The sequence below is a fragment of the Sciurus vulgaris genome (assembly GCF_902686455.1).
Source record: "Sciurus vulgaris genome assembly, chromosome: 2".
NCBI lineage: Eukaryota > Metazoa > Chordata > Mammalia > Rodentia > Sciuridae > Sciurus > Sciurus vulgaris.
In genome coordinates this window covers 122,237,669-122,250,999 of record NC_136462.1, presented here as the reverse complement: position 1 = coordinate 122,250,999, position 13,331 = coordinate 122,237,669, and the positions used below count along the sequence as shown (strand labels likewise).

The following is a 13,331-nucleotide window of genomic DNA, read 5'->3' as shown; positions in this document are numbered from 1 at the left end:
TCTGCATTTATGCATTTGATTTTACATGTCTTAGTGTTTAATGTTTGGATTACAAAAGGGGGGAAAGAGAGAAATAAAAGGGAGAAAAAAGTCTATGGGTCCTCTAAATTCCTTCAAAGTACTTCAGCTAGAGATGAGTGTAGGGGACTTGAAATGATGGGAGGAAGGACTTGCTTCTTTTTCTAGACCTCTGTTATGAGAAGCATGATTAAGTGAATAGATTCTTTATATGTAGAGCAGAAGGTACCTTTGGCCTACCCTGTAAGCTGTGTGTAAGCTGCTCTGGAAATACATGCATGGTTACCTGTCACTGGGCTGGGGTGGTTGTGGAGGGTGGATAGCTGCAACTGTTCTAAAAGCTGAAATTGAAAATCAAACACAATTTATCTTCCAAATGTTCCCCTGAATGTTGTAAGCCTTTAATATGCTTCAGAGTCCCAAAATAGTTGCTTATATAGATTTTACTCGTACAATTGTTGCCTATACATGAGTCAGATTCCTGGTACTTTCTACTCTGCCATCTTCCCAGAATCCACCCTTAATAGGTTTATTTTGGAGATCAAAAGTTTTAAGTTTCATGAAGCCTAACTACCTTACTGACTTTTTTTTTTTTCCCTTTTATGGTTTTATGGTTTGGATCTTAAATTTCTACAATGACCCATGTGTTAAAAGCTTAGTTTTCAGCTTGGCATATTGGGAGGTGGTGGAAACTTTAAGAAGTAGGGTTTACTGGGAAGTCTTAAGTCACTGGGGATGTGCCCTATAAGAGGGCTGTGGGACTCAGGCACTTCCTATTCCTGTCTTTTGCTTCCTGGTCACCCTGAGGTGAGCAGCTTGTTCCACCATACTACTCCCCATCATGATTTACAGCCTTGACAGGCCCCAAAGCAACAGGGCCAAGTGACCATGGACTGAAATCTTCCAAACTGTGATCCAACATAAAACTTCCCTCTTTTTTAGTTGATTATCTCTGGTATTTTGTTATAGTAATGGAAAGCTGACAACACTTGTAGATTATGCTTTGGTATCATATCTAATTATTATTTACCAAGCCCAAAGCCATAAAGACTTTTTCTTATGTTTTATTCTAAAGTTCTATACTTTTACCTTTTCCATTTAATTCTAGGTCCAGTTATAAGTTAATTTTTATATAAGGTGTGAAACTTATCTTGAGGGTTTTTTTGTTTGCCTATTAGTATTTGATTTTTCCTGCACCATATGTTGAATAGATAGCCTTCCTGGAACTGCCTTTATACTTCTGTGAAACTAAATCAGCTGATTATACTTGTGCAGGGCTATTTCTGGGTTATCTATTCTAATCCATTAATTTATATGTCTATCCCACTGACAATATCAATCTTTAGTACTGAGGCTACATGATATCTTGTAATAGGTAAAGTGATTCTATGTTATTCTTTCTTTCAAAATTACTGATTCTAAATCCCTTGGCTTTCATATACATTTTAGAATAATTATATATATGCATTATCATAAATATATAAACATAATAAATATAGACATATATCAATATATCTACAAAAAGTCTTGGTGGGAGTTCAGGAACTGAGTAAAACTGGCATATCAACAGAAAGATTTACTATGTTGAATCTTGGTGTTACTATACTTAATTTTCTACAATTAATAGAATAAGAAGTACCTATTTCAAAGGGACTATATATTAATTGAAAAGAAAATTTTTGCCATTGGGATTAACTGGTCTCTGAATTGATTTTTATCATTAGGATTAACTGCTCTCTGAATGGTAGTATCACCTTCTGAGATTGAAAAACATTGGAAAATTTTCTAGGAATAATGAGAAAGGAGAAAGGTAAATAAGATTTCAAGGGAAGGCAGAGAAATGTAAAATTCTGTTTGTATTTTTTCCTCGTCCATATCTTATTCTCTTTTTCCTGTGTCTTTATCTTAAATAACATGTGGGGACTACCATTTTTATCTTCAAGTAACTTAACTTTACATAGTGGTAAATTATCTTTTTAAATAGTCAAATTAATGTTTCATGATTATACCTTTCCTTAATGCTAATGCATTAAGAACATAACCAAAGCCCTGCGTGGTGGCACACACCTGTAATCCCAGTGGCTCAGGAAACTGAGGCAGGAGGATGGAGAGTTCAAAGTCAGCCTCGGCAAAAGTGAGGCACTAAGCAACTCAGTGAGACCCTGTCTCTAAAATAGAAAATAGGGCTGGGGATGTGGCTCAGTGGTTAAGTGCCTCTGAGTTCAATCTCTGGTATAAAAAAAAAAAAATCAAATTATCGATGAAACAAAATTGATGATGCAGAAGAAACATACAGCTTGAGGGAGCATAATTTTAGAGTTACAACAAGAATACTGCTAATAAAAAGACCTTCGCCCTATTTTCACTATATGAAGAAGAAACAATTTCAACAGGTTCTGTTTGTCTGTTTAAGTCTTTGTAAGCTAGAACAGAAACAAATTTCTGGTTAAGATATTAGGCTTTGTAGTCAGATCGAGCCCCACCTCCAATTAGCCACTTGATGCTAGGCAATTACTTAGCTTCTTTGAGAATCAGTTTCCTCATGTTAAATGGGTATTTTTAATAATAAGACCTATGTCAAACAGAATTGTGAGGCTTAAGGATAATGCAAATGCAATAAAATGTCTGTGCCCTGCCCTTCAATTCCTATGTTGATTGTTAGCATTTGGGGGTGAAGTCTTTGGTAGGTTGTTGGGTGGTAGGGGTAAATTTTTCATGAATGGGATTGGTGCCTTTATTAAAGAAACCCCAGAAACCTAATTTACCCTTTCTGCCATGTGAGGACACAGAGAAAAGACACCATTTGTGAGTCAGGAAGGAGGCCCTCACTAAACACTAAATGTGCCAATGCCTTCATCTTGGACTTCCCAGGCTCCAGAACAGTGAGAAATAATTTCTGTTGTTTTTAAGCCGTCCAGTTTAAAGTATTTTTATTACAGTAGCCCAAAAGGACTAAGACAGCATATTAAAAGCTAATCTCAATACTTGGCATATGGTTAACATTCAACACAGATTAATTACTATTACTTTAAAGTCAGCTCTGTCTGGGCAAATTACACATAGGCTTTCCCCCATAAGTACAGTTTTCCTACATTAAGATATTGTAAAGAATGCTTTAAAAGCCCTATCAAACTTTATGAGTTTAAGATTCTAGAGAGAGATCAAATTGTTCAGTGGTCTTTTTGCCTGCAAAAATATGCTCACATTCACAAGGGTCATAGATTATACAGTTAATGAAATGAACTTAAATAAAACTAGGTACTTGACTAAACCTTAGTGTTACTTAGCTAAAATGCTATCCTTTAAATTTTAACTTCTTCAAAGTGGCCATGATAGCTTGTGCAATTTGAAAGTTTCTAGTTGTGCAAGTTAGAAATTCTGTGAATTACATCACTAAAATTCTATTCCCTCTTCAAAGGCAGAGATTTGGGATTTTGGAGACACTTAGCTTAAATGGGGCCAGAAAAATAATGTGTAAAGATAGAAGGATTCTATGTACCTCATGGATGTGTTACATGACTTCTGAACTATTATAGGTAGTAGAATCAACATAGTTCTTTTATTTTGTAGAGAGGGGAAATCCTAGTCTAGTCAGTCCTTTGATAATATAACCCTGAAAACAAATTCAGAGGTTAAAAAAAAAAAAAAAGTGGAAATTAAGCATTAGAAAAATACTGTCATGCTTTCTATGAATTTCAATGATCCTATCCACAGTAACCAAAATCACCAAAGACATGAATTTAAGTGGGATTAGGCAATTTATAAAGTATGGTAAATGCATCCCAATAAAAATTCTGACAATATTGTTTGGTTTTAGTTCTACAATAAAACTGATTATACAAGATTATAAAGCAGATAATAATTAAATGAGTAAACTTAGGTAATTAAAGGAGAAGACAAGGAATTTTGGTGGCTTTCTATATATTATTACACCTTAACAAAGGAACATTTAGTGCTTTCATTTCTGTTGTACTTCAAAATTTGCTTTTCTTGAATTTATTTAAAAGAAAAAAATTTTCACAGTACTGGAGATTGGACCAGGGGTATTTTATCACTGAGTTACATTCTCAGTCCTTTTTACCTTTCATTTTTTAATTTTGAGACAGGGCCTTGTTAAGGTGCTTAAGGCCTCACTAAATTGCTGAGGCTCAGACTCATGTTCCTCCTGCCTCAACCTCCTGAGTCAATGGGGTTTTAGACTTAGGCCATCATACCCAGCTACTGTTTTGTTTTTTGTTTTAATGGTTGAGGACTAGGAAGAATTTACTGGACATTGAAAAAAGGCTGAATATGACTATGTGACTGTGATAAAATCAAAGAAAAGCTCTAATTATGCTGTAAATAGAGGTTTAGCCTACCAGTGGAGAATTTTTTTCTTTAAATCACTGATATTTTTATCAAGGTTAATGTTACTTCAGGGAATAGTAAGTAGAACATTCATTCTTGGTATCTGTTTATCCTGGATTGCACTTAATGAACTTGAACTGTTTCCTTAAACCAAGTCCTATATTTCTTAGAATCATTAGGACTACTACATGATGCTGTGACTTGACTTCTCATATCTTCAGCATTCACAGTAAGGAACTAGTGTTAGTCAGTTATACCTGTTCACTACTAATATATAGTGACTCAAGCAAACAAGTGATTATTCTTCAAAATTAAATTAACAATAGCTAATGAGTAAAAGACAAAATTGTGTACTAGGATGCCATTTAAAAATTGCAGATATTTGAATCTATACAGAAACATGCACTGAAATAATTCGACCTAAGATCAAGAAGATTTAAGAAGACTGATAATCTTAAATTTATAAATAATTGCTTTCCACTGTACTTGAAATCTAACAGTCCTTGCAATTTTATGAGATGAAAAATTTTATAATCTTTTCTAATTTCTCTGTCCTTTTCTATTCTGGATCCTTTTTCATTCTTGGTATATGTTTTCTAAGTATAAATATATATAAACTAAACATTTTTTTTGGTAACTCAATTCCTACAGGCTGATTTTATTTTCTTCTAGGGTATAAAAGAGAAAAGGAGAAAATAAAGATGAAATAAGATGTCAGATATGAAAGGAGAAAAAGAGACCATATGTCAAGTAGGGAAACTAAAAAAAACATGAAATAAAACTCAGAAAAGACCAAATATCCTTTTTTATACATAAAAATAACTACTACTTATGTTGCTTGGTTTATTTCTACAAAAGAAAAAACATTTTGTGAAAAATGGACTTACAAATGTACTATTATATGCCTATTCATTCCCAAGTAAGTTCCAGTTAAGCTGGGGGAAAAATAATTCTTTTGAACAAACACTAAGGACCAAAATAAAGCCTGATAATATTAAGTTATAAAACAATCAGCTTTATGTACAGTTTTGAATTTTTAAGACAAACTAACTTTAAACTTAAAAAGAAATCTTTCCAAGCCATCTAAAATTCTTAGTGGAAACACACTATAATAGCAGAATTCTGGTTACCATTTAAATTTGAAGAACTTCATCCATTCTGGTGATTTTAGCAGCTAGTATTACATTCCTTCAAAATTTCAAAGTGCTTGGGATCTTTCCAAGATGAATGGTCTTTCTTCCTTGTCTCTCATTCCTTAACTTATATTCTTACTGCAAGAGAAAAAAAATTATACACATATATGTATATGTATATGGCTAAATTATTTTCTAGTATATTGGATATCTTTCTTTCCTTTTGGAATATTCCTAATTTGACCCTCATCCAATAGTTGTAATTGATTAATTTATTACGAAGTAACTTTTTTACTTAGGTGAACACACAGATAGGGCCTCACGCACTTGAGAACTAGGAATCACATAACTTACAAGAACCAAAAAAGCATGAGATACTTGAGATTTTCTAAGACTTCATTTGATTGTCCTTGTAGAATTATTTTGCTAGAAGCATATGGATATTAATTGAATGACAAATCATTAAACTGTACTTCATCTTTACAAATATATCATTCTGAAAGTCATAAAGTACAACTTTGATATGGCCTGTGTAGGGCTGGGAAGATAGCTCAGCTGGTAGAGTGCTTGCCTTGCAAGCACAAGGCCCTGAGTTCGATCCCCAGTACTGCAAAAAAAAAAGAACAACAAAAAGATATGGCCTGTGTAACATATGAAAGTAGTTATCGACAGGTACAAATATTTCACCCGCCACTTAGCAGTTTGAGTTTAGATTCAAGTATACAATTTGGCTTAAAATTCAACAAATTCTAAAAGTCACTAAAATTTATTTACTATTTCTGATTGTTGGGCACCAAGATAGAAGTGTTCAAAACTGGATCCCATGTGTAATCAAAGTGACTCAGAAGGTTTAGAGGGGAGGATAACAAGCTTGAGGCCAGTCCCGCAACTTAATGAGACCCCCCAATCCTGCGCAGAAACTTAGTGATACCCTGTCTCACTAAGGGCTAAGGATGGAGTTCAGTGGTAGAGTGCCTTGGGTTCAATCCCCTGTAGGGGAGGGGGAAAAAAATAGCACCAATTTGCATTTAACACAAAATATGAGGAAATGCAAATATTCTTTTGTTTTCTAAGTTTTCTCTTTGTTTTTTCAACAGCATAATGACTATCTAGATTTGTTTTTCTTTTCATTAATTCTACTTGGAGTTCACTGAGTTACTGAGTTTTGTAAGTTTTTTTTTACCAAACTTGAGAAATTTTAAGCCCTAATTTCTTCAAAAATCTTTTTTTTTAATTTTTTCATTCCCACTTTCTTCTCCTCTGGGATTCCAATACACAGAAGTTCTAATGTTATCCTCCAAGGTGTTCTTCAATGACCTAGTCTTCTTTTTTGAAATCTCTCTCTCTCTCTCTCTCTCTCTCTTTCTCTTAGGTAGAATATTCAAAATGATTGTTATCAAGTTCAACGTCCTTTTCTTCTGCTATTTCTCATCTGCATACCCACTTTTCATTTCAGGTATTATATTTTCAGTTCTATAATATGATTTGTTATTCTTTTTAAAAAGTTTCTACTTCTCTCTGTAGATAAACTATTTTTATTCATTATGTCCCCTTTTCTCTTTAAGTTCCTTAACAATATTTATAACTTATTTTTTTTTACTTTTTTTATTGTAAACAAATGGGATACATGTTGTTTCTCTGTTTGTACATGGCGTAAAGGCATACCATTTGTGTAATCATAACTTTACATAGAGTAATGTTGTTTGATTCATTCTGTTATTTTTTCCCTTCCCCCCACCCCTCCCACCCCTCTTTTCCCTCTATACAGTCCTTCCTTCCTCCATTCTTGCCCCCCCAACCCTAACTCTAACCCTAACGCTAACCCTTCCCTCCCCCCATATGTGTCATCATCCACTTATTAGCGATATCATTCGACCTTTGGTTTTTTGAGATTGGCTTATCTCACTTAGCATGATATTCTCCAATTTCATCCATTTGCCTGCAAATGCCATAATTTTATCATTCTTTATGGCTGAGTAATATTCTATTGTATATATACCACAGTTTCTTTATCCACTCATCAATTGAAGGGCATCTAGGTTGGTTCCACAGTCTGGCTATTGTGAATTGAGCAGCTATGAACATTGATGTGGCTGTATCTCTGTAGTATGCTGATTTTATGTCCTTTGGGTATAGGCCAAGGAGTGGGATAGCTGGGTCAAATGGTGGTTCCATTCCAAGATTTCTGAGGAATCTCCACACTGCTTTCCAGAGTGGCTGCACTAATTTGCAGCCCCACCAGCAATGTATGAGTGTACCTTTTTCCCCACATCCTCGCCAGCACCTGTTGTTGCTTGTATTCTTGATAATCGCCATTCTAATTGGGGTGAGATGGAATCTTAGCGTGGTTTTGATTTGCATTTCTCTTATTACTAGAGATGTTGAACATTTTTCCATATGATTGCTGATTGCTTGTAGATCTTCTTCTGTGAAGTGTCTATTCATTTCCTTAGCCCATTTGTCGATTGGATTATTTGTATTCTTTTTTTTAATTTTTTTTTTATTGTAAACAAATGGGATACATGTTGTTTCTCTGTTTGTACATGGCGTAAAGGCATACCATTTGTGTAATCATAAATTTACATAGGGTAATGTTGTTTGATTCATTCTGTTATTTTTCCCTTCTCCCCACCCCTTCCACCCCTCTTTTCCCTCTATACAGTCCTTCCTTCCTCCATTCTTGCCCCCCTCCCTAACCCTAACTCTAACCCTAACACTAACCCCTCCCTCCCACCATTATGTGTCCTCATCCACTTATTAGCGATATCATTCGACCTTTGGTTTTTTGAGATTGGCTTATCTCACTTAGCATGATATTCTCCAATTTCATCCATTTGCCTGCAAATGCCATAATTTTATCATTCTTTATGGCTGAGTAATATTCCATTGTATATATATATACCACAGTTTCTTTATTCAATCATCAATTGAAGGGCATCTAGGTTGGTTCCACAGTCTGGCTACTGTGAATTGAGCAGCTATGAACATTGATGTGGCTGTATCTCTGTAGTATGCTGATTTTAAGTCCTTTGGGTATAGGCCAAGGAGTGGGATAGCTGGGTCAAATGGTGGTTCCATTCCAAGTTTTCTGAAGAATCTCCACACTGCTTTCCAGAATGGCTGCACTAATTTGCAGCCCCACCAGCAATGTATGAGTGTACCTTTCTCCCCACATCCTCGACAACACCTGTTGTTGCTTGTATTCTTGATAATCGCCATTCTAATTGGGGTGAGATGAAATCTTACGGTGATTTTTATTTGCATTTCTCTTATTACTAGAGATGTTGAACATTTTTCCATATGTTTGTTGATTGCTTGTAGATCTTCTGTGAAGTGTCTATTAATTTCCTTAGCCCATTTGTCGACTGGATTATTTGCCTTCTTGGTGCAGAGTTTTTTGAGTTCTTTATAGATTCTGGAGATTAGTGCTCTATCTGAAGTATGAGTGGCAAAGATTTTCTCCCACTCTGTAGGCTCTTTCTTTGCATTGCTGATAGTTTCCTTTGCTGAGAGAAAGCTTTTTAGTTTGAATCTATCCCAGTTATTGATTCTTGCTTTTATTTCTTGTGCTATGGGAGTCCTGTTAGGGAAGTCTGGTCCTAAGCTGACATGTTGAAGATCTGGACCTACTTTTTCTTCTATAATCTGCATTAGGAAAACTACCCCATTCACAATAGCCTCGAAAAAAATAAAGTACTTGGGAATCAATCTCACAAAAGAGGTGAAAGACCTCTACAATGAGAACTACAGAACACTAAAGAAAGAAATTAAAGAAAACCTTAGAAGATGGAAAGATCTCCCATGTTCTTGGATAGGAAGAATTAATACTGTCAAAATGGCCATACTACTTAAAGTGCTATACAAATTCAATGCAATTCCAATTAAAATCCCAATGACATACCTTACAGAAATAGAGTAAGCAATTATGAAATTCATCTGCAAGAATAAGAAACCCAGAATAGCTAAAGCAATCCTTAGCAGGAAGAGTGAAACAGGGGATATCGCAATACCAGATCTTCAACTCTACTACAAAGCAATAGTAACAAAAACGGCATGGTATTGGTACCAAAATAGAAAGGTAGATCAATGGTACAGAATACAGGACACGGACACAAACCCAAATAAATACAATTTTCTCATACTAGACAAAGGGGCCAAAAATATGCAATGGAGAAAAGATAGCCTCTTCAACAAATGGTGCTGGGAGAATTGGAAATCCATATGCAACAGAATGAAACTAAACCCGTATCTCTCACCATGCACAAAACTAAACTCAAAATGGATTAAGGACCTCGGAATCAGACCAGAGACCCTGCAGATTATAGAATAACTTATTTTTGATTATTGCCTGCTGACTCCAACATCTGTACCAACTTCTTTTTCTCTTAAGTACAGGTAATTTTTTTTTCCAATTGCATAATCATTTTTCATTGTATGCTAGACAATATGGTTGATATACTGTAGACACTCTGCGTTTTATCTTTCTTTGAGGAATGTTGATTTCGCTACTAATATACTGTTAAAATAAATACTGGTTGATATCTTAAACTTCTGGATGCTTAGTTCTACACTTTGTTATGTAGAGTACATTTCAGTTTTGCCATTAGTCCTAAAACAAATCTCTTAAGCCTTGGACACAGTCTTTACTTGTAAGGCAGAACCTTTCTGAAATTTCAGTAGAAACCCTGATGTGTTTTTACACAACCCTTTATCTTGGTAGGACTTTAAACGCTAAACTTGATCAGAAATATCAGCTCAACAACTTCCCATTGCAGATGCTATTTTTCAGTAGATTTGATGAAGTTTTCTCTATTACATGTGAAGTTAGGAGTCAGCTAAGGAACTGAAAGGAATACAAACACACACACACACACACAGATTTTGAGGCTCCCCTTTCACTGGAAATTTCCACTACTGAATGACAGAACAACTGGCATAATTTGAATAGGGTTGTGCATTAGACAGCAGTAACCTATCAATGTTGAATTCCTGATTTTTATCACATTATCTTGGCTATGTATGATAATGTCTTTGTACAAAATATGTTCTAAAATATTTAGAGTTAAAAGGGCACGATGTTACTAAAATACTCATAAATAATTAGGAAAAATTATCTGTACTATTCTTTTAACTTGTCTGTAAGATAAAAGAAAAAATTAAAAGTATCAATAGATCTATCATTTCTAAAATGACTTCTGCACAACTGGAATATAGCTAAATACTCAAAGAAAAAGTAGATCTGAGGTGAAATCAATGGGTAAAATTATCTCACTATTCTTTTTTGAAAATTCACAAAACATGTTAGCATTTCAGGTATCTCTACAAATCATACAATAAACACACTTTCACTTTTTCAGTCAATCACATTGTTTTTGTCAGTTTTCATTGTTGTGACCAAAATACCCAAAGAGGAGAACTTAGAGGAAGAAAAGTATATTTGGAGCTCATGGTTTCAGAGATAATAATCAATAATTCAATAATAATCCTGAATGTTAATGGCCTAAACTCCTCAAACAAAAGACATAGACTGGCAGATTGAATTAAAAAGCAAGACCCAACAACATGCTGCCTTCAAGAGACTCATCTTATAGGAAAAGACATCCACAGACTAAAGGTGAAAGGATGGTAAAAAACATACCACGCACCAGACTCAGTAAAAAAGTGGAGGTTGACATTCTTATATCAGATAAAGTGGACTTCAAGTCAAAGTTAGTCAGAAGGGATAAAGGAGGACATTTCATACTGCTTAAGGGAACCATAACGATCAGGAAGACATAATGATCAAGAATATTTATGCCCCAAACAACAACACATCTATGTATGTATGTCAAACAAATCCTTCTCAGTTACAGGAATCAGATAGACCACAATACAATAATTCTGGGTGACTTTAACACACTGTTGTCAGAATGCATGAGAAAATGCTTTCCCCTCCAGAGTCCTGAGTATGTTGGCTAACTTTGGATTTTTGCCAATGGAGAGAGAGAAAACGGTATTTCACCCGCAGTTTTAATTTACAATTCTCTTTTTTAATGAGTGAAATTAACTATCTTATTGTTTATTAAAAGCAAATTTTATTTCCTTTTTTCTATGTTTCAAAAGGGTTATGATTTGTCAATTTACATGTTAGGAAAGATAGTTCTTCATGATATGAGCTGTAAATATCACTCTTAGTTGTCTTTTTTTAAAAAGTTTGTTTATGATGCTTCTTTCCATAAAAAAATTGATTTTTATGTAACAAAAAGCACCAGTGAAACAATTTTGACTTGGGGATTTTGAGTCATGAAAGTTTAGATAGTTCTTGCTAACTGCAGATTTGTAAAGAAAAAATTTTCAAGTTTTCTTCATTTAATGGTTGTGTTATTTAAAAAATATCTTTGGTACATATGGAATTTATCATGGTATATGAGGTAGGACAGGGATATTACTTTACTTGTCCCTATAACGTTTACTGACTACTTCTTTTTCCCAATGATGTGAGATGATGTCCTCTTTAGACAATCAATTTCTATATGTATTTGAGTGTACTTACATCTGGGCATTCTGTTTTGCTAATAGACCAGTATGATACTCTTAAATTATTGAGGCCTTTAAAAATGCCTTACTGTGTTTTAGTGCTGGTCCCACTTCTGTGTTTATTTGTTTCATTAAATTTAGTATGAGGTGATATAGCTTAAAACTGTTAAGTTTTCCCTGAGATTATGGTCAACTTACAAATTAATTTACACAATAATATGGTTCTTCTATTTGTAGGAAGGCTATTTTTTTTTTTTTGCTTCAGTGGCATTTTATTTTATTTTTAATAGGTCTCACATTTTTATTGACAACCATATTAATATGTGAAATATTTTCTTCCATGAAATCTTCCAAAAGATTATTTGAATATATGTAAATTACTAATTTTTATATGTTGATTTTGTACTTGGTAATCTAACTGAGCTATTTTACTTTTTGTAGTAGCTGTTAATAAAATATCTTGAATCTAAAAATTTTAAAAAGACATATAAGTATGCAAGACCCAAATATATGCTGTCTATAACAACTGCTCACTAAAAATAAAGATATAGGTTAATAGAGGACAGAAAACTGAAATATTAAGAAAGTTGGAAAAGCTGTATTTATACTAAGTAAGGTAGAAGACAAAGCAAAGAATATTATCAGACAGAATAAAAGACATGCCATAGTGACGGGGAGGTTAATTCATTCAGAAGATGGAACAATTCTAAATATGTATGGATACATCTTAGATACAAAATACATGAAGCAAAAACTGACAGAAATGATGGGAGATACACACACAATTACAGCTGGAGATAGACATTCTTCTCCCAGTAATTGAAAGAACAGATATACCAAAAGCACAGACAAAGAAGATGTGAGCTGCTAAACTGAGATTTATAGAGCACTCCAATCCACAGTAGCAAAAAATAATTTTTTTCAATGCCCATGAAACATTGTTCAAGACAAACAATCTGCTGAACCAGGAATAAGTCTTTACAAATTAAAAAAATTGGAACTATACACAGTGCATTCTCCTCTGGCAATGGAATTACAGACCAGTAACATAACTGAAAAGTTCCTGAAGAAATCAAGCAATGTATTCCAAAATAATGTACAGATAAAAGCAGAAAATATTTTAAGTCAAATAAAAAACCTCAACATATCAAAATTTGTAAGATGATGCTAAAAAGATGTTTTGAGCACTTTTAGAGTTTTCTGTTTTTATTAGGGAATAAAAGGCCTAAAGGCAATTATCTAAGCTTCTACCATACAAACTAGGGGCAGGAGGGAGAGTAAATTAAGCCTAAGCAAGTGGACAGTAACAAAATAACA

At 34.0% G+C, this 13,331-nt stretch overlaps 1 protein-coding gene across 2 annotated transcripts in view; it reads right to left on the bottom strand.

Annotated features, from left to right (window-relative positions):
• PEAK1 (pseudopodium enriched atypical kinase 1) overlaps window positions 1–13,331 on the bottom strand; it is a 165,421-nt gene that overhangs the window by 143,604 nt on the left and 8,486 nt on the right. For both annotated transcript variants that reach the window (XM_079128856.1, XM_079128855.1), the window contains exon 2: window positions 5,496–5,636. The gene's annotated coding sequence lies outside the window, so the exon portion shown is untranslated. The remainder of the gene's footprint in view (window positions 1–5,495; window positions 5,637–13,331) is intronic.